The sequence below is a fragment of the Mauremys mutica genome, chromosome 8 (genome assembly GCF_020497125.1).
Source record: "Mauremys mutica isolate MM-2020 ecotype Southern chromosome 8, ASM2049712v1, whole genome shotgun sequence".
Classification (NCBI taxonomy): Eukaryota; Metazoa; Chordata; order Testudines; family Geoemydidae; genus Mauremys; species Mauremys mutica.
The window spans coordinates 24,411,721-24,439,375 of record NC_059079.1 but is presented as its reverse complement, the minus strand read 5'-3'; the positions used below and the strand labels follow the sequence as shown (position 1 = coordinate 24,439,375).

Below are 27,655 nucleotides of genomic sequence, written 5' to 3'. Positions count from 1 at the left end.
TAAAAGAAGCACTTTGTGCTGACTACCCATTTCTTCACACAAAATTTTAAAAAACCTGGATTGAAGTGGTTGAGATTTGACAAAATTGATAATTTGTACTGCTTCATCAAGCACAATTTTCAGATATGCTGGTATTTTTTTAACTGCAAGTGCTTGTCTGTGTAGAACACAATGGCTCTTAGTGCTTTCTGGTGCCACATTTACGATTCGTGTTACAGCTCCCTTCATCTTCCCCGTCATTGCCCGAGCACCATCAGTACACATACATCAATACATCTTCCCCAACTAATTTCATGCTTTCTGATAAAATTGTTGATGCAGTTGAATATTTCTTCTCCAGTTGTGTTGTTTGCAGAGATTCACATAAGAGCAGGTCCTCTTCAATAATATTATTAAATCTATATCGGACAAATACTTGTAGCACAGCAAGTCCTGAAACGTCAGTGGACTCATCTAGCTGCAATGAATACTCATGGCAAATTTTCAGTCAGCAAACTAGCTCTTTTTCAATGTCATCGGCAAGATCTTTAATATGGCGTGCAACAGTATTATTTGACAACTGTACAGCATCAATTTTTTTTACCAGACTACTCGCTCAACATACACGTTACAATAGCTTTCGCGTAAGGCTTGATAAGCGTTTCTCCAATAGTGTGAGCTTCTCTAGCAAGCGCTATAAGGTAACTTACTCGATAAGATGCCTCTGTTGCACTTTTGTTGTCTGTTTCAGCAATTTTAATCATCAAAAGATTACAATTTCCAAGTGAGTCATGCTTCCTCTTGAAAAAACTTGTATCTTTTTGTCTTTGTATTCAGCATGCTTGGTTTCCAAATGCCTACGAAGTTTAGCAGGAGCCAGTGAATTGTTTGCTAGTATTTTGTTGCACACGATGCAGTGCGCATCAGGAACATCTTTATTTCCAACACACATAAAACCGAAAGACATAACTTTCATCATACTTTCGTTTTGGTCTTTTAACACCTGCTTCTTCTTGTTTTTTGATATATTTTGGTGGAAATTCTTTCACCTTGGATAACTCACTAGTACTAACAGATTTTTCGACAACAAAAGAATGCAATTGTTCATCCTCACTTTGAAGTGTCACAATATTTTGCTCGTTTTAGTTGGAGTGCCAGAAGAACTTGCTTTTCGTTTCAAAGTTCCTTCTTTTAGCCACAAATCCATGGTGATTAGGTTTAGTAACAATATTTAGAAATACTGATTTTTGTCAAATTTTGTTTGTCACAAATATTTATATTGTTTCGAGCGAAGCTAGTTTAGTTGTGCTTATCGCACACACAGTAAAGACCCACAGGTTTGAATGTTATATTCAACATGGCGAATATAACCTTATATTATATGTTATATTCAACATGGCGTAAAGAGAATGGTGTATGCATACCACTGCAGTTCGCGCAGCCTCGAGCGGAAGGGGTACAGCATCACTGAAACATGCCCAAAAGGGGTAGATGTCAACATGCTTGCGTGCTACATTCTCTTTACGCCATTATATTCAATACGAGATCTATCAATAACCGGAAAAAGAGTTTTATGTTAAATTATAGTCATTCAAAAAGAGTTGTAAATTGCTTCAAATATGCCAAATTTAAAATAAAAAAAAATGTAAAGACCCTTTTTTAAAATTATGATTCTTTCACGGAACACCTATTCCCATTGTGCGGAACACTAGTGTTCCGTGGAACACAGTTTGGGAAACACTGCATTAGAGCCTTGTCCCAGACAGCATAGATTATAAACCCCAGTGGCTGTATTAAGTGAAAAAAGTCCCTTGTGGATGTCTGTACTTGGTCTACTGACCCCGTCCACCCAAAGCATGGTGTCTGAGGTGGGGAGAAGAAAGTAGGGGGGATCAGTTCTGCTATTAGCAAGCCTCCACATCCTAATTCAGTATCCTGTTAATGTTCAACTGAATTTTCCTCCCCTCATGGCAGGTAGTGCTTGAGAATTTTTCATGCAGGAGAATCTCAGTGAGATTTCTGGGCAGGGTAAACTTCCAGTGGTTGCGCTGTAGCTTAACAGCCCTCTCCACTCTTTGATATGTTGTTCAGCCAGCAAGTGATGAAAAGAGCTCTATTATCTAGATAGCTAGATGGAATTCCAGCACTAGCCTGGAACATTTTCTCCCTCTTCCCCTTGGGGACCTCCAGCAGGCTTTCCCAGCCTGAAATAATATTGAAACCAATACTGGTAACAGGCCCCATACTGGTAACTGGTCTAAATAGCCTAACCACCCCCTAATCAGTTCCTGGTATATTTAATTAAATCTGAAATCCCTTATGTCTTTGATCTGGATACATGGCTACCAGGAGCTTCTGAAGATGCCTGTGTGTAAAGATGGAATAAAAGTATCAAATTATGGTATGACAGATGGGAGATTTTTTTTCTCTATGAACCAAAAATAATTTTAAAAGTTGAAGGCCCTGTTGGATCAAGGCAATCATCCAGGTCTCCTGAGGAGAGGACCCTCAACCAGCATGGAAAAAGGAAAAGGCTCAGATGACCTGTTGCTTGAGATATGGCACAGGTCAGAACAACAAACACCTGGAGGAGCAGGAAGTGGAAAGAGAGACGGCAGTGAGGGAGACTAGTGATGCAGTTCTTGATCATGCCCACAGGATGAGGGAGCGGTGTGAGTGGCTGCCCATCCTGATGGCTAGCAGCCTCCAGCTCCTGCACCATCATTCCAGCTCTCCTTCACCATAAAGTGAAGGAGAGTGCCTACAGACTCTCCTTCACTTTACCACACCCTGCACCCTGTGCAGCCATTGAACAATCCAAAGATGGGGTTGGTTATGACCCATTCTATGAACTGGAATGGGCAGATGTTCCCCATTTACTCTACCTGCAGATTTACACATTGTACAGGGATAATGAGAATGGATACACATATAACATCCAGTTAGCAATGAGACTTTAGGTAATGGCACAATTCTGCAAGTTTGCACTTTTACTTACTTGTGTATAGGGAACTAGGATGCTTGCAATGGTTTTCAGAATACTTTTGGTTATGTTAATAAATTGGTTTGCTTGAAAAAAGATAGTCATGAAGTTTTCGAAAGCTTTTAATAAAATATCAAACTCTTACCACATAAAAGCAACAACAAATAAACTCCCATGTCTTTTACAGCTCTACAGGGCACATTTCCTCATGTGTCACCCTGCACTGAAAGGATATGGGAACACAAGGAATCACTTGTATTTCTTTTGCTTGCCTGGACTAGTCTTAGTACTGACAAAGCACTTTCTGGTTGTCTGTACTAGATCTGCAAACCAATGGTGTCAGGCCTACTCCATGTGAAAATTCTCGCCCTTATCCTCAGATATGTTGTGGAGAGTCACAATAATACAGATATCAGAGGGGTAGCCGTGTTAGTCTGGATCTGTAAAAGCAGCAAAGAGTCCTGTGGCACCTTATAGACTAAGACATATTGGATGCATCCGACGAAGTGGGTATTCACCCACGAAAGCTCATGCTCTAATACGTCTGTTAGTCTATAAGGTGCCACAGGACTCTTTGCTGCTTTTAATAATACAGATGGCATTGGTCATAGTGGCATCCAAACAGTTTTGTAGGAAGTCCCATCTTGCTTTCAAATGTACACACTACCCGATCCTGTAGCTGCTAAGCTGCTTCTGTCAGGTCAGCTCTGTAGCTGGACTATAGTTTCATGAGCTATGGCTGTAAAGGGTAAGCATAGGCACAGACCCTAACCCCCACTGATAACCATGTTATTTGGAGGAAATAAGGTTCCTGCTTGTCCAAACAGGAACCACCAGATCTCAGCACGCTACTATCATGCAACTTGCTGGTACATGCCTGCATTAGCGTTTATGACTCTGCCTTTTTGATTAACTAAGGCAGGGGAGGGCAAACTTTTTGGCCTGAGGGCCGCATCGGGTTTCAGAAATTGTATGGAGGGACGGTTAGGGGAGGCTGTGCCTCCTCAAACAGCCAGGTGTGGCCCAACCCTCAAACAGCCAGGTGTGGCCCAACCCTCCTCAAACAGCCAGGTGTGGCCCAACCCTCAAACAGCCAGGTGTGGCCCAATCTGCTCCACCCCCTATCTGCCCCTCCCCCGCTTCTCACCCCCTGACGCCCCCCCCGGGACTCCTGCCCCATCCAACCCCCCTCCCATTCCCTTACGGCCCCTGTGTCTGAACAGCACATAGAACAATGAGTCCCAGTGGATAGGGCACTGGATTGGAAGTGACAAGTCAAGGGCTCTAATTCCTGTCTCTGCTATGGACCAGCTAGGTAACCTTGGATGTATCATTTCAGGGTAAGTGAAACAAACAGGGATAGGGAGGACAAGGTAACAGTAATACAAGCACGTGCTCATGTACATTAGCTGTGCACACAATGTAACTTACTGCCAGTGGAACCATTTTTATGTGAGTGTTCTGTAGGTACAGAAGAGCAGAGACTCTTCCAGAGGCACTTGAAGGAGACAAGGTAGTGAGTGGATTTATTATTTTTTGGTAGGAGTTACCATACATAAGGGTCAGTACAGGGGAGAACTTCAGAAGTGAATGAATTGGCAATGAGGGCAAGGAATGTTGTAGGAGCAAAAATACAACAACAGCGCAATAGGTAATTAGTAATGTAAGTCTCAATCCTGCAATAGATCTGAGTAGTTGAATCCATGTGCCCCCATACAACTTCATTGCAGAACTGGGTCTTTATTCAGTTTCCCCTGTGTCTTACTCAGCAACAGGAAGAGGAAAACCATTGTTAAAAATAGTAAAGTATGATTGCAAACCACAAAAGTTGGCAGGTTGACTCAGGAGGCTGAGATGACTTTTAACTGGTTTGTTTTGGGGGGGGGGGGTGGAGTCTAGATTAAGTTGACAATGTCCCTCTCAGCAAATGCTTCATTTAACTTTTCAACTCAGATTTCTTCTAGTGCCAAGGCCTACGAATAACTGTAATAACAGATTATGATGTAAATGGTATCAACTGCTATAATTAAAATTACATAATGGTTTCCATTCCAATCTTACTCAGAACCTTCCTCAATTGTCACTCATCAGTCTGAAATTTTCCAGACCCCAATGGCTGTGTTTCTTTTTTGGAAGTTTAAACCAAAGTTCAAGAATGAGGAAAGTGAAACTCAAAAATAGGTAAAAGTAAATGACAATTATAATACAGTAGTTTCAAATATTTTAAACTGATATTTTAGTTTTATAATGTACAATCCAAGCTCCAACTATAATCTTAAATGACAATGAGTATACTATGGTAAGCTAAACAGAATGTCAGACTGCCTCCTTCTTTGAGTACTGCTTTTGTGGTTTATGAGTCACCAAAAGATCTAGATTAAATCATTTCCTTGTAATTCACTGCATTACAGCCATTATTCTCTAGTCACCTGATTCTGAAGCCTTTACTCTTGCAATTTGTGTAATTGATTTAAATGGGAATAGTCTCATGAGTAAGAATTTCAGGCTTATGACCCTATGCATTTATGAAATGGAGCAAAGTTGTTCTGTGCTGAATTATAACAGACTTATTCTAAATGTTTGTGAAAAAATATATTCAGTCCTTTCTCTTAGTAATAAAAATGTTTTGCTTGTTTCTAAGACTATCTTTTAGATTGCTAACATACATTAAACTTACAGGAGTAAATATGGAATGAAAATTATGACTTACTGCATGTATTTTAGTATAGCAACTTATTTTTGCATAAAACCACTTTGTAGTGGAGACCCACATTAAAGATTTATGTTAAGCAGACAAAGGACCCACTAACTGGATTTATGTAATTTATTTTTAAATTAAAAAGCTATCCCTATAAAACAAAACATCTGGATAGAGAATTACAGATGAGTAAATATCCTTTATCAGACTCATTCCTCCCATTCATGGCACACAAGGGAGATTCCAGGGATAGCTGGCAGTCATAGTAGCTCCTGGAAGCACAAGTAAGGAAAATGTTCGTGCAGTTCAGGGGCAACAGCAAGCATAGCTAGGCAGCAAAGCAGAGGACTTGAAACTAAGATAACATAGAAGGTGAGAATTTGGCTTTTAATAGCACAGGCATTTGTTAAGCATCTTAGAGACCATGAAAGCTTATGCTCAAATAAATTTGTTAGTCTCTAACGTGCCACAAGTACTCTTGTTCTTTCTTCTCAGTGTCTGTTTTCCATGGTTTTAGCTTTTCTAAAGCACACAGTTCTTGCACTTATTTAAGTCTAACAGCTTTTAAAAAATCTTTACACCTTCCCTTACAATAATAAAAGTGATGTCTGCAAAGGATTGTATCTATCATAAAAATTACTGAATCTTACCTAATCTATAAACATCATTTATAGTGCCTCAGTGACCTCATATGCAAGGGTGTTCTATTGTTGAATTGCTGTTACAATAAGGACATGTTTCTCTCTCATCTCAACTAAACTATCCCTTCTTTAGTCTGAAGTCATTCTTTCCTGTTTTTCTTCCCAATAATGTCAACCTGTTACATAATTGTTTCATTACACTGTAAAATACATACAAAAGCAAATATTCTTCCCAGAGGGATTTTTTTCCTCGAAAAATAAACTGCTTAAATTTCAATATTAAGTAGGCAGATGTTCCCTAAAGTTGGCTGATGTGTGGTATTTTGAAAAATCAACTTTTTGGCATTTGATTTTACATTTTGGCACTAATTTTGAAAGTAAGCCACTGAGTTATTAAATTGAGCTGTTGCCCTGCCAATACATTGCATAACATTTTGTTACTAATTATTGTGAAAGGGCAGGCCTCTAAACCACCAAAGCATTCTATAAAGTGATATCTGAATTCTCATGGCAACTTTCTAGCTGCTTCCTGGATACCGTTAGGTCTAAATATAAGCGTTGGAAGGAAAGAGGAAGATTGTTGAGATTTTGCCTTGACCAGAGAAAGGGCTGAAGATCTGCTTTCTGATCAACAAACCCCAGTGAGGGTAACTGGAGATTGCTGATGCCAAACTCAGACCCCCTATTGAAGTAAATTTAGTACGAAGGGCTATTGGCTGCATAAATACTGCGACCTCAAGTTAATGGAGATACAAACTGTAAGTGTGGTTTAGAAGGATGGTTTGTCTTCAGAGTACATCTAATTAGCATCAATATTAAATCTGCAGTTGGGGAGGAACTTTGAACAGAAAATTTGGCACGACCTCCATAAAACGTTGGAAAAGGAAGGTTACGTAGCTGTTGGGAATAATAGTTGGGGATTGGCAGTTAGCTCTTGCTGGCTAAGAGCTTCCCTTAGGAAAAGGGGAGTCTCTTTAGGAAGAACCAGAGTTAGCTAGATGGTTACAAAATCATGAGAAATAGCTTGTTCCCAGTAAAAACGAGGAGTCCTGTGGCACTTTAGAGATTAACAAATTTAGAGATGTATCTGATGAAGTGGGTTCTAGCCCACGAAAGCTTATGCCCAAATAAATCTGTTAGTCTTTAAGGTGCCACAAGGACTCCTCGTTGTTTTTGCTGATACAGACTAACACAGCTACCACTCTGAAACCTTGTTCTCAGTGTTCTACATGCCAGAGATTGTATTTTGTGTCTTGTCTTTTCTTTCAATATATGTAACTTTAACAGGAAGGGACCAAAGAACAAGGCAGCTTCAAAATGGTTTCTTTCGGCAAGGAATGAAAGAATATTGATCAGTAACTGAACATTTATAGTAATGAGCATTAGAAGAAAGGCTGGTGATTGTGGACTAGATGAGTTGCCACAATCCTTCCATTCTTCAGGCACCTCCAGGGCATCTATTAAGTAGCAGCCTAGATTACAACTATCTTGATATTGTGCATCTGTGAAAGGGATCATGCACCACCAATAAGGAAAAGACATTTAGGACCCAAATCTGCACTGCTGAAGTCAAATGGAAGTTTTGCAATGGGAATGACAATGGTTCAGCAGCCTCCTCTGATCAGGCACTGGACAGATTTCAACCTAAATACTAGGGAAAGATGTATTCATCACTGTATAATAGCTACTTGTTCACTGTGGAGGTGTTTAGTTTACACCTCTACCCCGATATAACGCTGTCCTCGGGAGCCAAAAAATCTTACCGCGTTATAGGTGAAAATGCATTATATTGAACTTGCTTTGATTCGCCGGAGTGAGCAGCCCAGCCCCCCCCAGAGCACTGTTTTACTGCATTATATCCAAATTCGTGTTATATCAGGTCGCATTATATTGGGGTAGAGGTGTATTTGGAAATGACTGGTTTAATAGTCAGATATTGTTTTAAATTTTACAGTAAGTGTGGCTTGCAATTGATTCCTTTCGAGATCTGCAAGTTAGAAAAACTGTTAGCTATTTTAAACTTTTCTCATTCTGGCCTCTCCCATTCCTAAATGGGAGACAAGATTACTGTACATTAGTACCAACAGCCGACCAGGAGTGCTCACCATTATGTTTTTGCTACTTTATAATTTTCTGTAGTTTGTTTGTGACATCTAAATTATTTGCTGTGGAAATCCATGTCTAAAACTAATCTAGATAAAGTGCTAAGAAACCTATTGCAGGAAATGATCCTATAATGCCGGAAGGAAAAGTCTACATCAATGGTTCTCAACCTTGTCAGACTACTGTACCCCTTTCAGGAGTCTGATTTGTCTTGCGTACTCTAAGTTTCACCTCACTTAAAAACTACTATCTTACAAAATCAGATATAAAAATTAGGGCTGTCAATTAATCGCAGTTAACTCACGTGATTAACTCAAAAAAATTAATCGTGATTAATCGCAGTTAAACAATAGAATACTAATTGAAATTTATTAAATATTTGTGGATGTTTTTCTACATTTTCAAATATATCGATTTCAATTACAACACAGAATACAAAGTGTACAGTGCTCACTTTATATTATTTTTAATTTTTTAATCACGTGATTAATCACGATTTTTTAATTGCTTAACACTCCTAATAAAAATATAACAGTGTCACAGCACACTATTACTGAAAAAATGCTTACTTCCCATTTTTTAGAATATAATTATCAAATAAATCAATTAGAATATAAATAATATACTAACATTTCAGTGTATAGTATATAGCGCAGTATAAACAAGTCATTGTACGAAACTTTAGTTTGTACTGACCGCTAGTACTTTTTATATAACCTGTTGTAAAACTAGGCAAATATCTAGATGAGTCGATGTACCCTCTCGAAGACCTCTGCGTTCTCCCAGGGGTACATGTACCCTCGCTTGAGAACCACTGGTCTAGATGAGCTAAAAGGACCTAAAAGCCACAGTAATGGCCCAGTATTTTATTGGATACAATGAAGTGAGGTATTTCTTGGCAATACTTGCAAAAGCCCCTACTTGTAACCTCTGTGAATTCTGCCATCAGTGCTGTGGAGGCAGCAGAGTTAGGGACGACTCCATCACCCTACTTCAAATCCACATAGAAATACCATGATTATTAATGATGCTCTTGTCAGAAATCTGCCCCATGCGTCACCCTTCCTCATACAAGCCCCTCTCTGAGAGACTTTATTTTGGATCCAACTACCAGATTGAAAGCTTTGACTTCATCCCCCACATTGCTTCCCTCCACTCTGGCTCTCCTGCCCACTTTTATCTCTACTACCTCAGCTCCAATCCACAGCTTCAACTACCTGCCTATCCCGCAATCAGCTCTTCCCCTGTGACACAGCTCCAAACCCTCTACTATCCCCACCCTTACATCCCTGAACCCCCAACTCCTCTCCTTCAGCTGAGTAGCCCCTCTTGCCCCCCAGGACTCACCGTTGGTGTCATCTGGAGGGTCCAAGGACAAATCCACTCTGTCCTCTCCTGTAGTCTTCAGCAGTTGGCTGATGGCTTGCTTATCCCATCTCCTTCTTTGAGGCACCACTGCCTCCCGCATCACATGAAATGCATCTTCAGAGGCCCACTAATCTAAGAAAATACATTTTCAGGGATAGGACCACTGCCCTTCCACCTGCTTTCTGGAGGAACCCAGCTCATGTTGAGCCCCATCTTCTATTGGTTGGGCATACAGACCAGGGATTTCTTACACTGGAGCATACTCCCATATATGGACTTAAATCTTCCCCAGAGGGAATCCCTGCCACTAGTGGATGGGGCTTCCTCCTAAACCCAGTCTACAGAAAGCCTGACCAGAGCCCAGCACCCTCACTGTAGGCCATGTGGACAGGGCAATGGCCCTGCCCTTGAAGATGCAGCATCTTGGAATTGAAAGGATCATGTCCCCTTTTAGCAAACGCTGTGAAGATGCTTTCCTTGACAATGGAGAGACAGGGACTTAACCAGCTGGCAGCAGCAAGTGGTGTGGGGCAGCAAGTGGTGCGGGGCTAGGAATTACTCTCTTTGGGGCCAGAGCTGATAGCTGCTGGGCTCTCTTACCTGCCTAATGACACAGCTTTACTCTCCTTTAAACCTGTCTTTTTTACCTGACCTCTGTACAAAAACATAAGACACTTTCAATTTTAAAAACAGGTATTTTGTTTGGAGAGGTGGTTTGGGCAGTATGTATCACAGGAACCCCTGGAGTGCCTGATCTCTAATTTGCACCATAAACTCTATGCCAGGCCCTGAACTGACATACTAATTTTCAAGATGCTATAATTTCTTATCTGGATTTTGTATTCAACCTGGGATTAACCATGAAGGACGACTAGAAGCTTCTGGTAGTGCAAAGGACAGCTTTCACAGAGAGGTAGTCTGATATTAGTAATGTTCTACACTTATCTGTATTCTTTACAGGCTAAATTTAAGGTTCTGCTAATCCTTTATAAATCCCTAAATATCTGAAAAATAATTAATTGCAACTATGGAGGAGGAAGAGACCAATAAAAGATATATCAGATCTGCCTAAAGCCAGACAGCATCCTAGAGTGAAAACAAACAGAACAGTTACTACAGCTTCTGTGGGGAGCTCCCTCACTGACTTCAGTCAGATAGCTGATTGAAAAGGTCTTAGAAAAAAGGTAGGCAGTATCAGTTTTGATAAAACATAAGGGAAGGCGCTGTTAGGATGCATAGACCCTTGTTCCTGGTGAGCAGTTATAGAGTTAACCACCTTGCCCTAGAAAAGGCCACAGATAAAGACAATATTGTTGTGCTGGAAAGATGTTTAATGGTTGCCATCAAGTGGATCTTTCATCTACAATCACAAATCTGGTTAAAGCTAAGCACCTGTCTTTCAGGCTCCATGGAAGGCACAATTAAGCTCTTTTATGTTGTGACAAAGTTGAAAATAAAAGCTGCCACTGCCCAAAGCAATGGGCCATATGGCAATGCTTGAGCAGAAGCTAACCTCTATGGCAGTGGTCCCCAACCTTTTCGTCTGGCAGGCGCCAGACGAAGGACCATGGCGGCGGTCGAGCATTTGCCGAAATGCCGCCGAATTTCGGCAGCATTTCGGCGGCAACGCCTCTCGATGACGTCGCTTGTCGGTGGCAAGTGGCATCATCGAGAGGCGTCACCGCCGAAATGCTGCAGAAATTCGGCGGCATTTCGGCAAATGCTCGACCGCTGGCCAAGACGCAGGCGCTTTTAGGGGACCCCTGCTCTGTGGGATGTGTTCCCTGATTGCAAATGCAAAAGCTATGGGAGCACAAGCTAAGTGCGTGTAGAGAAGAAAGCCAGCAGACAGTGACAGAAGCATCTGTGGCATGACCGTGGTCCTGAGAAGAAGCAGAAACACAAAATTCCATGAGAACTGACTGGCTTGGGGATTGGCTCAGCAAGGAAACTGCCTTACGCATTACAACATCCAGGGAAACTAGGGTGACCAGAGAGCATGTTTGAAAAATTGGAACAGGGGGTTGGGGGGTAATAGGAGCCTATATAAGAAAAAGACCCCAAAATCAGGACTGTCCCTATAAAATCAGGACATCGGGTCACCCTAATGGAAACAGGACTCTCTGCACATCCTTTGTAAATCAACATGATTGTGCCAAAAAATACACCTGACTCACCTCATCAATTTCTCTTCCTAATGGACACAAATGTGAAAGACCCCAAAAGCTGCTTATGTGGTTAAGCCAAAGGGGGGTGGGCAACAGTCTAAAACAGGGGTTCTCATACTGGAGGTTGGGACCCTTCAGGGGGTCGTGAGGTTATTGCATGGGGCGGGGGTCATGAGCTGTCAGCCTCCACCCCAAATCCCACTTTGCCTCCAGCATTTATAACGGTGTTAAATATATAATAAAGTGTTTTTAATTTATAAGAGGGGGTCACACTCAGAGGTTTGCTATGTGAAAGGGGCCACCAGTATAAAAGTTTGAGAACCACTGGTCTAAATGCCCAGAGCTGCCTGCCTGGCGAGCAGCTGGACCCACTGCCTATGGCTGGGCCTTGCCACCCCAGTGCCTGCATGCTCTGAAGAGAGGGGTGGGGGGGTTAGCTGGGGGCAGGGAACGCACCAGCTCTGCCCCATCCCTCGCACCTCTTGCTTCCACCAGCCGCATCGCACAGCGGCCAAGTCGGGCCCAGCCCGGCTCTTGACTCACACGCCCTCTGGCCAGACGCCCGCCGCGTCCCTGTGGGCAGAGCCGGCTCGCACCCAGCTAGGGACCGCCCCCCTGCCACTCGGGGAGAACAGTCACTCGGCGCGCCCGGCGCCGACCCTCACCCCGCGAGCGCAGGCGGCGGCTGGCCGCCTCCCCCAGCTACCAGCAGGCGGAGCTGCAGGGAGCGGGTCCCCGCTGCAGCGGGGGGAGGGGAAGGAAGCGGAAGGAGCCGCCGCGCTGAGGGGGGAGCAGGCGCTGTGTGGAGCCGCCGCCGCCTGGTGCGCGGCACGGAGAGAACGAGCAGGGGAAACGGCTCCTCTGCCGGCGGGCTCCGTGCGCGCGAGATAGCGGGAGCCAGGTGAGGCCTCGACACAAGGGAAAGGGGGGACCCGGATGATGCCGAATTCGGCGCCCGCGAGGGGGGGGGGGCAGACGGAGGGGAAAATTCCCACGTGATCAGCGCGTGGGGGGAGGAGGCTCGCGCGCCCCGTTCGAATCCCAACTGTCTGGGGCCGGAGCGGCAAGGCAACTCTTGCGCGTGCGCATCGGCTCCGCCCCCCCTCCCGTCGCGTGCGTGTACATGTGCATGTGCGCGCGCCGGGTGCCAGTACGAGGCGTTTGCTGCGGGACCGGGACACGTGCGCGGCGCTACCGCCATGTTGATGCCTAGCGCAGCTGTGTGGGAGGGGACAGTATGAGACAAGGAGGAGGGAAAGGGAGTGAGTTCTCGCGAGGCTGCGTGGTTCCCGTGGGAGCTGGCCGGCAGCAGGATGGCGGCGCGGCGCTGGGCTTGCTGGGTAATGGTACCTGGGGTCTAGGGGGCGGGGACCGTGGGAACAGCCTCCTCGCACCCTCCCTGCCTCAGGGCACACGGGGGGCGGGGTTGAGCACCCTAGGGAATCGGCCCGTGCGGTGCCCGTTGCTGCTCCACAGTAGGCGCTGACCTGATCTCCTTTGCTGACCCCCCTGTGGCCCACTGGCAGTTTGTTCCCCCCCTGCAGCGCTGTCTGCCCTCAAGTGCCCCCCGCTACCTGTCCCTGCTGCCTGCCTGCCTGCCCCATAGCCCTGCCCTAGAGTGCCCTTATTTTCGCGTACAGCCCTGCCTCTTCCCAGCACCTCCCATTGTCCTCAGGCAAACCAGGCTTCCTGCAGTCTGACCATGCCCTAGCCTGTAGCACCTTGGGCCATCCTCTGGGCAGTGTGCTTAAACACCCCAAGCACATCTCTGATATCTACAATTTGCCTAGCACGCTGTGGTCACTACTGCATATCAGAACAAATAATAATGCTGTTCCCCTGTGTAGACCTGGCTCCCAGCACTGCTTTGTCTGCTCCTTGCATGTTTCTGCCGTGATGCATCTGAGGGTGCCCTGTAGCACCCTCACCACTTCTGTTTTACAGGCATGCCAATATCATGGTTGTGATGGGTGAGGTAGACAGGTCTAAATAGAATGGACAGCAATGCAAGGTGCTGCAGACATGACCTACTGTGGTGTGCTGCAGCACCCGAAACACACTTTCTCTTATATTTGAAAAGTGCCTTGCACACTGTGACAACTATTGGAAATTAAAGAAAATAATAATAAACTAGCACCCAAGCATTCCAACTCTGCAGGACTCCCTGCATTTCTAATCTTGGTCCCCAACAGGTTTTGCATATGGTCCTACTCCTGCCCTGTAGCATCCCTGTTACATTTCACTTCTGGTTACTCAAGGCGCCCTGACAGTTCTCCTATGCTAAAATTGCAACATCCCTTGTTGTTACAGTTCTAGACTGCTACTTAGCTCTGAAATTTCTACACAGTCTACAACATGTGACACTCAATTCTTTAAGCCTGGACTTCTGGAGCATATTATCAGCTATTGAGAAATGTGGTCTATTAATTTTATGATGGGACTACCCATGCACTGGGATCTGTATTGCTATTACCAGGTTCGCTGTACCTTGTAACTTAGTGCATGTAAATGGACTCAAGTTTCCAGAGGTGGAACTCTGGCGTATGATCTCTTAAATACTAAGTTGGCAAACCTTTGAGAACACACTTTTTGTTTGTGTTTTTCTAGTTGTAATGTTAGATTAATCTTATTAACTATTATTCATTTTTTGAAGTTTTTGCTTGTGATGTGTTTTAAGACTTGATTATACAAGAACTGATGCTCCAAAATTAGTTTGTAGATTTGTAGCTTTATGATTTAAAAGTTTTTCTTGTAAGTAAATATGTTTCCCAGAAAGTAAGTTGAAGACAGTAAAATTGATATTATTCTGTTTTACATAAAAATATCTGAGCATTTTTAAAGTACTTTAAAGTTAATAGAAGCAATAGCTATTATTAAAAAAACTGATGATGTAGCTCTAGGAGTGAAAAAATAGACAGGAATTTTGCAGATTTTATGAAGTAGAAGAGTATGTGCTAAGATGTTCACTATTTTCATGAGACAGAGAGCCTGGAGATTGGGGTCTTCCTGGCTCTGCTGCAGATGTCTGGTGAAGTCTGGGCCCTGTTGAAGTGAATGGCAAAACTCCAGCTGATTTCAGTGAAGTCAGGATTCTACCCTGTCAGTATGACTTTGAGCCAGTTACTTATAGTCTGATCCAACTGCAGTTGAAGGCTTTTCATTCATTTTGTTGCTCTCAAGACTGAATAAAATAAGTTGTTTTAAGAGGAAATGTCTTAGAGCCCAAGATTGGGCCCAAACTTGCAACTCTTGCACAGTAAATTATCTCTTTTCATTCTATTGAATGGTATAACTATATGTGGATAAGTAGTAGTAGACTGGACCTTAAATAGAAATATCTTTTTTTAATATGATCCTCCAGGTGTATAGCTATTTTAAGTTGATGTAGTACTAATTTAGTACAATACTGTAATTGTCACCATTCTGAGTTCTCTATGTGATTAAAAACTAAGGTGATTATTTCTTTGTCTCTTTAATTATAAAATGTTTATTTCTTTAAGTAATTAACTATTTCAAATAGCATAATTATTAAGGAAAAAAAATAAGCTTAATCATATTTTCTGTGTGAAGGTATTTAACATTTGCAGAATCTGAAAAATTTACCACTTACCTAGAACATCAAAGATACTACAGAGTTAAGTATGAAAGAAGAGTTGGGTCTTTGTCAGCAAGGCCCAGGGACAAGGCTCTAGTCCATTCCACTTTCTCTGCCACCTCACCAGCTGAGCAATGGGAAGGTGCTTTGATTTCTGCCAGGGTTTCTTCCTACTCTGCTCAGGGATTCTGTTTTGTATTAGCTTCTGGTTAATAATAGTCTAATAAATTTGAAGCTTCACCATCCTGTTTCATCCTGAAAGGATGAAGGCGCTTTCTCTCTTATTCCTCTCCCATAACCTTCTGGCTACTGAGTTGGGGGATTCTTCATTATTCTAGCCATTCCCTAGAGCTTTCTGGTGTCTGCAAGGATGGAAAGGCTCTCTTACTCTATCCTTCCACCAGCATTCTGGCTAAAGTAGATGGAAGAGAGCATCTTTTCCTTCTATACTCCGCACAGTACTCAGGCAGCTGGTTGGAGGTCTCTGCTTCTTCCACAGCCTCCATTTTTGTGGCATTTAATTGGTTTACTTTTTGTTCAAATTTTGCAGGTTATCTTTACAATTATAAGGGCTATAATTTGTTTTAAAGACTTGTATTCTGTAGAAATTAATGCGGTAACTCCCCGCATTTGGTAAGGAAAGTTCACTCATCTGGGATGAGTAGTTTTTTCAAGTTGGCAGCATTTGCTTTAGCACCAATCTTGCATTCTGCTTATGAGAACTTGCTTATAAATCAAGTTTTACAGGTAGTTTTATATAACTATAGCCTTAAGGGCACTATAGACATGGCTTCTCTTTTCAAATGTCACTTTCACAGTAGAGTAGACTTCATAAAAGAGAACTTTTAAGATCAGATTAACTAAAAATATCTCTAGACTTCTGTAATATCCAGGCCCCGATAGCCCAGGTATGCTAACTTCCTTGCACTGCTATGTTTTTATTTGCATAAATAATTTGTGTTCTGTTTGAAAAACTTTTTTAAAATTAATTTTGAAATATCTTTATTAGAAGTAGGATTAAACTTGAAGTAAGTGTTTTTTCTATTGTATAATATACTTTCTAGATTAAAATGATGATTTTAAACAAATCAGTACAGTACTGTACAGTTAAGAACTCAATAATTCTTGCTTCTACACCATATCTCTCCAAAATCACTCTTGTGTCTGTGTTTTGTTGACCCTTGTTCAAGCTGTTCTGGTACTGAAGTCAAACATGTTTTTTAAGGGTACCCCCAAGTTTTTAATGGCGAGTGGAGGACAGCGTATCATGTTTGTATGTCCTCCTAGATTGGGAAGAGGTTTGAAGTACAGCAAAATATAACTTACGTTGCATATTTTGGCATCTGTAATCAAAGTAAAGGTGAGGGCAAAACATGGCATGTTGACAAAAGTATGCTTCGCTCTATTACTGTTTAATCATAATTAGTCTGTTAGGATTGTTTGCATTTGAGCAGTGTCAGTAGTTACCCTATTTTATATTCTTGCTTGCTTTGACTTAATACTGTGTCATAATTTTGTTTGTTGTAACTGGTAGCAAATTAGTCATTAATCAGTAAAGCAACAAAATAATAGAAAAATACTTGATTTTTACATTGATTCAAATGCTGAGAATGTAAATCCTGTAGTGCTTTTGTATTTGTTTCCTTTCTGTTGATAAGAGGTTTTCTTTTTATATCTGCAACCAAGCCAGGGGCTATCACTGAAAGGAATTTTAGGTGTTTCTTAAATTAGAACTTCATTGCATAAATAAAAACATGAATTTGATCTTAAAACTGATAGGAAATAGTGAAGGAAGCCTTTCCCCTTACATTAAAGCAGAATTTGAACAATGTGGAAGAATTCATCATTTCCTTTGTTCATTTTGTTCATTTTAAGAATGTTCCAATTTTGTCCAACTTTTATATTTTGGGCCATACTTTAATGCAGATATTGCCTTCTCCTGTTCACTGTCTCATAAGCCACCTTCCTTCCTATTTTTAGTATTTTATAATATTCCCAAGGCAGCTATAATGATTGCTTATGCTGGAAAATAATATTTAGAAAAGTGTTTGTCCTTTTAGTTGTCTTTAATAAGGTAAAATGACAAGCTTCTATCATATGACCAGTGGGTTCTCCCTTATTCACAGCAAGTGTTTTATAGACTATGTATAGTCCACTAGAATCTCTGTAGTAGAACAATATTAAGAAAATATTTTGAATGGTAAAGAGATGATCCAACTTTGATGCATTAAGACAGAATCAAAATATTAATTTGAAGTGAGCGGGAATACTTTTTTGTAATAAAAATATATATTCTTATGAAAACTAACCAGAGTCAGTCTAACCAGAGTATTTATGAATACAACAGGAAAATTAAAATTCAGACTAAATGAGAAGCAGCTTGCAGGTGGGGAGAGGAGGGAATTGTTTTTCAGATGACTACATTTGGCATGCATATTTCAGAATGAATCTGGACTTATTTTTACTCTGCATTTGTAGGACTCATTATTTTTACAGATACTGAAAATCAGTTTCCTGCAGAATTTTACTGTTTTGTTTGGCTTGCAGTACTTATGGCTGTTTGTTTTTGGTTTTGTTTTATTTTATTTATGTTTACAGTTTTTCATTGTACCTATCTCTGAGAGCCAGAGTAAAACAACAGTCAGTTTAACTGACCAGAATTTTGGTATTTGATCATGTTGACAGCCGTCAGTATGCTATCTAAATTGGCACAATTAAAACATTTTTTTTTTTCTGAACTCTACTTTGCACCAGTGAAGATCTGTGGATAGCTCCTCTCTCTGTAGATTTCAGGCAGGAAAGAAGCCAATCAGAAGCTCTCATTGTTCATCCCTCTTTGGTCTGCAACTTTCCCCCTTTTTATCTGGTCTTCTTATCTTTTCTGCTTCTCCTCTGTAAGGTATCTTCTGTCATTTGGCAAGTGTATTTTTTTATGGTTTAATATTTTTCAGTATACTCATGGTTTACTGTTTTGGTTTTCTGAAAACACTAGGTTTTTACTTTGCGGAGCAAAAGAAAAGTAAAGGCTTATTGCTTGTAGTGGCTCTGCTCAGGCCACAATAGTGGGATCATTCATCCCTACTTGTGGATGTGAAATTGAGAGGACTGTGGACTGCCAGGATTCAGAAGTTCATTATTACTTTGCAGACCCCACAGCACCATCCAGCCTTAATTAGAAACATAGGAGCAGCACCAACATAAACAGAAAATCACCCACCGATTAACTTTCCTGTTAAAATGCATTGTTTCCTCATTCACTTCTTTATTTAACATAGAAAATGCTATCCTGGGAGAGTGGGGAAGTATCTGTTATTTTTATCTCATACATTAGTCAGAGTTGGTTTTTCTTTATACTTTAATATATAGTAGGGCTTGATGAATGTAAGACCTACTCCAGTAATTCTTAATGATACCTCACAAGCCAGCCCTCTAAAAGTATGTTGGTTCTACTGCATCTGTATCCAAATACTTGATTTTTTTGGGCTCCTGCCACTATTTATTGGGCACTCATTCATTGATTATTTGCTGTACGTTCCAGATTGGTCTGATGCATGATATTGTTGTTGAGCGCAGTCACTTGCTCAGTACCGTACAAAATATAAAACAATGTCTTTGCATCAGGGAGATTGCAGTCTTTGGAGCAGTGCACAGCATGCTGTTAGCATATAACATAGTAATTATATGCAATGCAAGAATGGACTAGGAGATCCAGAGAGTAGTGCTAATTTTAGGGGGGGAAATGGTTTTGTTCTAAGAAGTATGTTGACAGAATTTGTTGACGTGGATTCGATATTTGTCAACCTTCTGGAAGAAGGAGATTTTCAGGAAGGATTTGAATGAATAAAGAGTAGGTGACTGGCACGTTAAGATGCAAATTTCATTCCATACATTGAAGGAGGTATGAAGATGAAGTTGTTCTTATTACCCTCTCTTTTCCTATTCATTAGTGATGTGAAAGGAGTGAGGGAGATGAGTTAAGAAGTCAGAAAATGATGTAGGCAGGGGCCAAATTGTTTAGTCTCGAGCATGAAATATGCGTAGGACTGATCCCTCTGAAGCCCATCACTGCCACATCTATCTGGAGGTTGTGGTGGAAGACTGTGAAGCACTTAGCTTCTGTTCTAAACTTTTTGTCATCATTAGGTAAATATGTTGCTATTTGAGGTACTAATTTTTGCTAACCCTGATCCTTGAGATGCTACCGGACAAAGATTCTGCAGTGATTGCAAACTCCTATTAATGGTCTTCCAGAATTCTGCTTAATTTAAAAAGAAAGCTGTTGGAACTCTAAATGTCAGAATATGCAACAGGAATACAGGAGTGGCATAAACTATTGGTATCCTTGAATTTTGCATTTTAGATACACCAAACTCAACCATTGATTCTATAGATTTATTTCTTCAGTGGCTATTAAATCTAAATACTGTGCAAAAACAATAGTGAAAATGGTTATATTGTGTGACACAGATGCAATAAGTAGATTGTAGGGTACTTGTTGCCCACCTATCAAAACTGTTTTTCAAAAAGATGTTCAGTAGAAAGAAAAACATAATACACATGTAATCCAAGGTAGACACATACAGACCTCCAAAGGGAAGGTACTCTTATGCGCACAGGATTTAAGAGTTGTTTTCTCAGTCAGGGATATAAAATAAACCTGTTGCTGAGTGTGTTACAAACACATCAGGTACGCCCATTGGACAAAGTCCATATACTTCCAAGCAGTCTAAAAGGCTTTAAATTGATGATGATCTTAATTTAAAAAATGTTGTTGAGTGGGAGACTCATTCTGGTCTTAATAAAGTTTAAAGTTGACTGGTTGCATGGTGATCAGATGTTTAAATGTGTGCTGAACTTTTTCATTTTATTTTCTCTGTCTTTGGCCCATATAAAGTGTACATCTGTCCGCCCCTGAAAACATTGCAATGGTACTGCTAAGTTTATTGTATTAAACAGTCAGCAGTCTTTGCACATCTTGGGATAATTATGTTGTGACTACTGTAGGGTTAGGAACAGCATAGGGTATGGATGCAGTAATGTTTCTGTGGTGCGAACATACTTTACTAGCTGAGGCTTGTCAGGTGGATTAACTAATTTCATTATTTTGTTTTGCAAAAAATTTGATGTAGAGATTTACATTTTGAGAAGTTTGGTGATAACATGTATGGTGGTCAGGGAAGGTGTGTATGGGGGGAGCTATGGTTTGCTTTGGATAACAATGTGGCTGAGGGTCTGAGGCCCCTGAAAACAAAAGGAGTATTCCTTGCTAGTTTCATTTGTTCCTTTGCTCTTTGGAGTTGCTCTTAAAGGCTATTTTTCATATCATTTGAAAAAAGAGGGGCTGTGTACTCAACATACTAAGTTTTGTAAAATAGAGCAAAGCAAAGAAACAGTAAAAACCACAACAATGAAGCAAATACAATTCATTCAGATTAAAAAAATCACTGAAAAGCATTGGGAGCATGCATAATGCATATAGTTTTTTATGATGAATTCCCAAATAAATGTATAAGAAGTATATCCATCCAAGAATACTTCAGTGTTCAGTATGGTAATAAACTAATGAAGTACATGTATTGAGACTTGTTTCATGAGTTAGACTCCATAATCACCAAAGTATGTGTGTTCAGTGGACAGGAGATATTTTGTGACATGCCTTCATGGATGTTAAAAATAGTGGCTTTTCTGACTGGTATAATGTAAGTGGATATTTTAAATCAACAACATTTCCAAAGTTTAAGGCTATAATTACATAGTATAATTCATGGTTATTTGTATTTGATATATATGAAAATGTTAGCATTTAATGTTTAAAGAGTTTGTCTCTTTGGTTGACAGAAATAAATTTATTCTGTGAATGGCAAAGTGACTAGGCATCTACAGATATAATCTGTACATTTTAGATTTGAGAAAAAAGTGACAGATGTTGCTGTTGCCTCATTGTAAAAGCATAGGAGTACCCAGAATCATTTCTCTCAGAGGAGTCAAATGCAGACTACTACTTTGTCTTGCCTCAGTTGAAATATGTTTATATGCTGGGGGCACCTTTCCTCTAGGCTCACAATAATATAATGTGTGTTCAGATAGCTCATTTGAAAAAAAAGGATCTTGAGTTGCTTCCCCCCACCCCTTTTCCAGTGGAATGGGAGAAATACATTTAAGTACAAAATAGTGTTGTCAGATTGTGGGCAGAATTATTTTCTGTGTAATTCCAAGTATTTATTTCAAAGTAATGAACAGAGTTATTTTAATAAAATATTTTAGAGAAGAACTCCACTCTCATATGACCAGCTGTTAATGTTCTTTTCTGCTATTAAAGCTGATTGATTCAATTTCTCTGCCTTAAATAATGTTTTTAACAAAACAACTAAGCACTGTGGTTTGCTTCCTGTTTTTCTAATATTATTGAATGTTGAACATCTTTTTTTATTTTAAGCTTGTGCTTATTGGCTCTCCTCAGTAGCTGACGAAGAATCTTTGCTATGCTCTTGGGCAGAGGTTTTCTGTACTTTACATTCCTATTCATTGTGCACTTTAAATTTTCTTTATAATATGAATTTTCTATAAAAGTAACAAGCCACTAGTGGAAAAACTCCAGTATTTTTCCATCAATAAGTATATGGGTAGATAAATAGACTCAAAATATTTTAAAGTAACAAATTAAGAAATATACCTCAAAGTTTCCAAGATTTATTCTTTATTTTTTGAAAATTTAAATATTAAAAATATTTTAAAAAATTAAATTAAGGCTGAGAGTCCATGTTGGTGATTGAGGTTAAAAAAAAAAGTTACAGGGATAGTGTAATTATCCCAATAACAAATATTACAAATCCAAGAAGTTCAAGGTTAAACTTAAAGATCCAAACGTGTTAAGGTATGAAAGGAAGGATGTTCTACTGCCTAGGATACTAACTGGGGCCATGGAAGACCCTGGATCAGTTCTCTAATGTGCTACAGACTTCTCGTATGTCCACTTACTCTCTCAGTGCCTCAGTCCCCCATCTGTCAAATGGGGATTATAATACTTCCTTATTTCACAGGTGTGTTGAAAGCATAACTACATTAAATATTGTGATATGCTCGGATACTACCATGGTGGGAGCTATATAAGTATCTAATAGTATGTCTACCCTGGAGTCCGAGATGTGATTGCCTCTCGGGTAGACATATCCATGCTAGGCTAGCTTTAATCTAGCTAGTGTGGCTAAAAACAGTGAAGGTACAGCATCATGGGCTTCAGCACAGGCTGTACAAGTGCTCCTGGGACCCTGGGTTTGTACTTGCCTTCCTACCCTGTGATGAAGCTGACTCCAATGTGTCTTCAGTGCTATTTTTGGCAATTTAGTTATATTAAAGCTAGAGTGGGTGTGCCTACACATGTTGAAAATCACACCTCCAATTGTAACAGACATAGGCTTAGCCAAATAGATATCCAAATATCTTAACTGTATATTTCCACAGCTTTAACTCTGCCCTGTAGTAATACTCAACAATAAGCATACATTTATGATTGATGTATTTTAGTGTTTGTGATCCCAGATTAGGTGAAAATGATTTATGAAGACTCATTTGATTTCTCTCCTTCTCCCCCTCCCCCCCCTCACATTTTTCTGCATGGTGTCACTACAAGGCAGAGTTAAGGTTGAGTCCATTTCCTTACCTTAACTCTTTGGGTTTCTACTCTGGCTATGCACTCCTGGAATAAAACATTTAGCCCAGATATTCATAACTAAGCAACTTTATGTTTTGGAGCTGAACAGATTTTTTTTTTTTCCTGGAAGGATCGTAGATGTACTTTCCCAAACCACTCAAATCTCTTCCAACTTCTAAATTTTCACATTTTTTAAACGGACAAATAGTACAAAAATATAGTTTGTAATGTAATTGATCCATACATTACAAAAATTAATGTTTGAGCGCGAATAAAACATTGTAAACCTATAGAACATTATCAAGTGGTTGTATAATTAGGAACAACTACATAAAATTCTGGCTTTTGGTACCTATATAGCAGTGGTGGGCAACCTGCGGCCAATCAGGGTAATCTGCTGGCAGGCCGCCAGACAGTTTATTTACATTTGCATGGCTTGCCCGCAGCTCCCAGTGGCTGTGGTTTGTTGTTCCCGGCCAATGGGAGCTGTGGAAAATGGGAGCTAGCATGTGCCTGCACCGCTTCCTACAGCTCCCATTGGCTGGGAACGGCGAACCATGGCCACTGGGAGCTGTGGGCGGCCGTGCACTGATCTACAGTCATGAGCCTTACAATATTGAAGTGTAAGCTCAAAGCTGAGGCGTGGTATGTAAATGAAATCTGTCAGGCTAAGGCTTGCTTGCCTTAATACATGATGCCAGCTCTTCGGAGGAATTAAGAAAGGAAAACCTGAGTTTGGCATAGAAATTTCCAAATATTGTAAGATAAAAGTTTAAAAGGACTTGCACTTTAAAATGGTCAAACAAAGCTTCCCCAGATGCTGTTTCTTTTTTATGCCTTGGGCTCAGTTGTAAGTGAACCAGCAAAGAAACATTAGGAACACTGGGCTCTCTAAGCTTTTTACTTGACAGTTTTACTCCATGAATGTTTGACTATAATTTTAGATGTGCATCTAAAATAACATCGTGTTCTTCCTCAGTAGAATATGTTATACCAGCCATAGACTAATAAAAGCAAATTAATCCAAAAGAGGTTACAGTGACTTTTTAATTTCTTTAGGAGTTATTCCCAAGTTTATAACGTAAAGGTTTTCAGTAGTAGTTGCTATGCAAACCTCATGAAATTGCTGAAACAAATAATGTCCAGACTAGAAAAAGTAAGCATCTTCCATAATTAATCCTGTACAAATAAAGGATTCAAAAGAGAAAAGTTTTCACAGAATTTGTTCTTCACAATGTAATAATAAATGTATTCATCTGTAAGAACTAAGTAAAAAGAGGGCAAACATCTGGTTTTTTTTGCAGCTTTACAAAATACAACTTGGACCAAAATTTGGCTGACTTCTTTACATTATGAATTTTAAAGAGATATTGCCAAATTAGAATTCTTGAGCCTCTCAGGGGCTGAGTACAGAGCTCATGGGGAGTGAGGGCTATAGTGGCTTTAAGTCTGAATTCCAGGCTGTTATAGAAGACAGAGTAGCCCCTCGGGTAGTTTAGACATCCCAAAGGACCTGTCTGAATTATGGCAGTCTGTCCCCATCTGCCTACAGGCACCTGTGCTGCCCAGGGTGCTTTGACTCTGCCTCTGGCATCCTCCTTGTGCCAGCATTTGTGAGGAGATGCTCAGAAGACATCCTGCAGTTGGACCTCTGCACCCACATGGAGCTCTGCAGGCACAGAGATTTGCATATGTATTGTAAACTGCAGGATCAGAGTTTTAGGGGGACTACACTGTAGCACAATATAATTCATATAGTTAAAACTAAATCTTTAAACACACTGATCAGGAAAACTATGCTTCTGTTCCATCCTTAGTTTGGGCGGGACTTTATGCAGACAGTTCACTTATCTAGACAGTGAAACGAGACTGATGTCCTTCTAGTCTGTTTTCTCATTCTTGTTCTTGTGCACTAGCGTAATGGTACAGTATATTGTTTCCAAAAACTTGAAGGGAATGTTGAATTATTTATTTCAACAGATTTTTTTTTACTCCTGAAAATAAATGAATATGTTTTATAAAACTGTCTTTAGGCCCAAAATACTGGCTTTGTTTAAAGCTACTTGGTATGTATTTTATGCTCTCTTCTTATGGCGCCTCCAACCCTTCTTGCCTGAGATCAGTTAGGGTGCTGGACTAGCATACTCTGCGTGGCACTTCATTGTGCTGCGAAATATAGCTGGGCTGGCCAATAGTTTTCTTCTTTCTTTTTAAACAAATATTTATAAAATACGAAGGTACCTGATTCTCCCAGGGCTGCCCAGAGGATTCAGGGGGCCTGGGGCAAAGCGGGGGAGCTGCAGCGCTTGTACTCACCCGGCGGCGGTCCAGGTCTTCGTCAGCATTTAGGCGGCGCGGGGGCCTTCAGTCGTTCCGCATCTTTGGCTGCACTGAAAGGCCCCCTGCTGCCGAAATGCTGCTGAAGACCCGGACTGCCGCCAGGCCAGGCCTCGCAGGGCCCTGCGGGGCCCGTGGCCTGGAGCAAATTGCCCCACTTGCCCCCCCCTCTGGGCGGCCCTGTATTCCCCTTCTTCCATTTTGTTAAAATTATCATTTAGTGTATCCTTAGAGTAGCCAAGAGCAGAACAAACAAGATAAGTCTTGAAAAATAAAAAAAAGTGGAAGTGCCTCTTGATGTATGAAAATCTATGTTGCGTACGATTTAGGAACATCTGTGACTTGGAACCCTGGCTGTGAAGTCTGAGTTTTCCAACTTCATTATGTAAAATGTACATGAAAAATGTAAGTGCTTTAATCAGTGATTTGTTAAAACGTGACCATGGTTGGCACTTGGTTATTTTATCAAGACCAATGAAATGACAAAAAAATTATACCATAGCCAGTGAGTGCTATAATAAGAGATCTATTATTATATATTTATTATTTTAAAGATTAAAACTGGCAGAATTGAGTTGGGCTTCCAAAAGATTGGAGAAAGGAGAAGGTGAGTTGTCATTTAACTCATGAGTTCTGGTGCGTTCTTGCAGTTTTGATAGGAGTGCTAAAGTAGAACAGGCTCTGGCTCAGGGGTGGGCAAACTTTTTGGCCCGAGGGCCACAACTGGGTGGGGAAATTGCATGCAGGGCCATGAATATAGGGCTGGGGCAGAGAGTTGGGGTGTTTGAGAGGTGCAGTGTGCAGGAAGGGGCTCAGGACAAGATTTTGGGGCAGAGGAGTGGTGCGGGCTGTATGAGGGGGCTCGGAAGGGGGTTGGGGTGCAGGGTACAGCAGGGAGTTGGGTGTGCAGGAGGGGTGCGGCAGGGAGCTCAGGGCAGGGGGTTGGGGTGCAGCAGGGGTGCGGGGGGCAGGGAGTTGGGGTGGGGGGGCAGGAGGGCTTCAGGGTACGGGCTCCGGCCTGGCGCTGCTTACATGGAGTGGCTCTGGGGTGGCAGTGGCACACACCGGGGCCAGGGCAGGCTCCCTGCCTGTCTGCCCTGGCCCTGCACTGCTCCCGGAAGCGGCCAGCACCATGTCCATGCAGCCCCTGGGGGAGGCGGGGGGGGGCAGTGTATACCTCCCTTGAAGCTCCCATTGGCCACAGTTCCCTGTTCCCGGCCCATGGGAGCTGCGGGCGGGGGGGGGGGGGGAGGTGCCTGTAGGTGTAGCGCATGGAGCTATCTGCCCCTGCCCCCCAGGGGCTGCAGGGACATGGTGCCGGCCGCTTCTGGGAGCAGCGTGGGGCCTGCGGTGCCATGGGGGTGGCAATCCCGTGGGCCAGATCCAAAGCCCTGACAGGCCAGATCTGGCCTGCGGGCTGTAGTTTGCCCACCCCTGTTCTAGTTGCTGGTGTTTTGACAACTGTATCAACTAAAGCTGTCATTGACATGGTAGCTAAAACCCTAGTATCTTGTGTATACTTCAGCTTCCACTGTTGCTAACACTGTGGAAATTTGTTTTGGAAAAAACCTAGCCTAGGTGAGGCTATAGAAAGTACGGCAGAAGATGGAGATGTTCTGAAACAAAAAAAGAAGAAAAACATTAATATTCCACAATGTGAGTATATAGAAATGCCAAGTAGTAAGGAAAACAAAATACAAGTTATTAAGAAACTGTCTATGCCGCAAGTCTTCCCTTGCTGTCTCTTAGTTGTCTGGCACGGTTATGGGCCTTGGTGTTTTAACTTATCTTTTGTTTGTTTTGTCACTGTGACAATACAAGTAGATATGGCTTTTGGAAATATGTCAGAGTAAACTGAACAAATAGAGCGAAAGTATTAGGCCATTCATAAATGAGGAGACGGGTATGAAATGAATAACTCAAAGTAGTTGAGATAATTAACTTTTTTTCAAAATCTGTATGACAAAAATAAATAAATTTGGATAACTGGGAAACGAAGAAGAGTTTTTGCAAAAATAGTTAATTACAACTAATTTAAGAACAGGTAAGGGAACACATGGAGAATCTGAGTATATATACAAATCAACAAATACAGCTAATATCTAGTGTGCTAAGTGGACGGAGGGTAGGCG

The 27,655-nt window shown here is 41.3% G+C and overlaps 1 protein-coding gene across 6 annotated transcripts in view; it reads left to right on the top strand.

The window, feature by feature from the left end:
* Nucleotides 1–12,710: 12,710 nt before the first annotated feature.
* Nucleotides 12,711–27,655, top strand: part of ZZZ3 (zinc finger ZZ-type containing 3) — a 104,699-nt gene continuing 89,754 nt past the window's right edge. For 3 of the 6 annotated variants that reach the window (XM_045026377.1, XM_045026374.1, XM_045026372.1), the window contains exon 1: nt 13,106–13,280. The gene's annotated coding sequence lies outside the window, so the exon portion shown is untranslated. Of the gene's footprint in view, nt 12,842–13,103; nt 13,281–27,655 lie in introns of those variants that run through there. The other 3 variants (XM_045026373.1, XM_045026376.1, XM_045026375.1) reach the window with 3 other exon arrangements.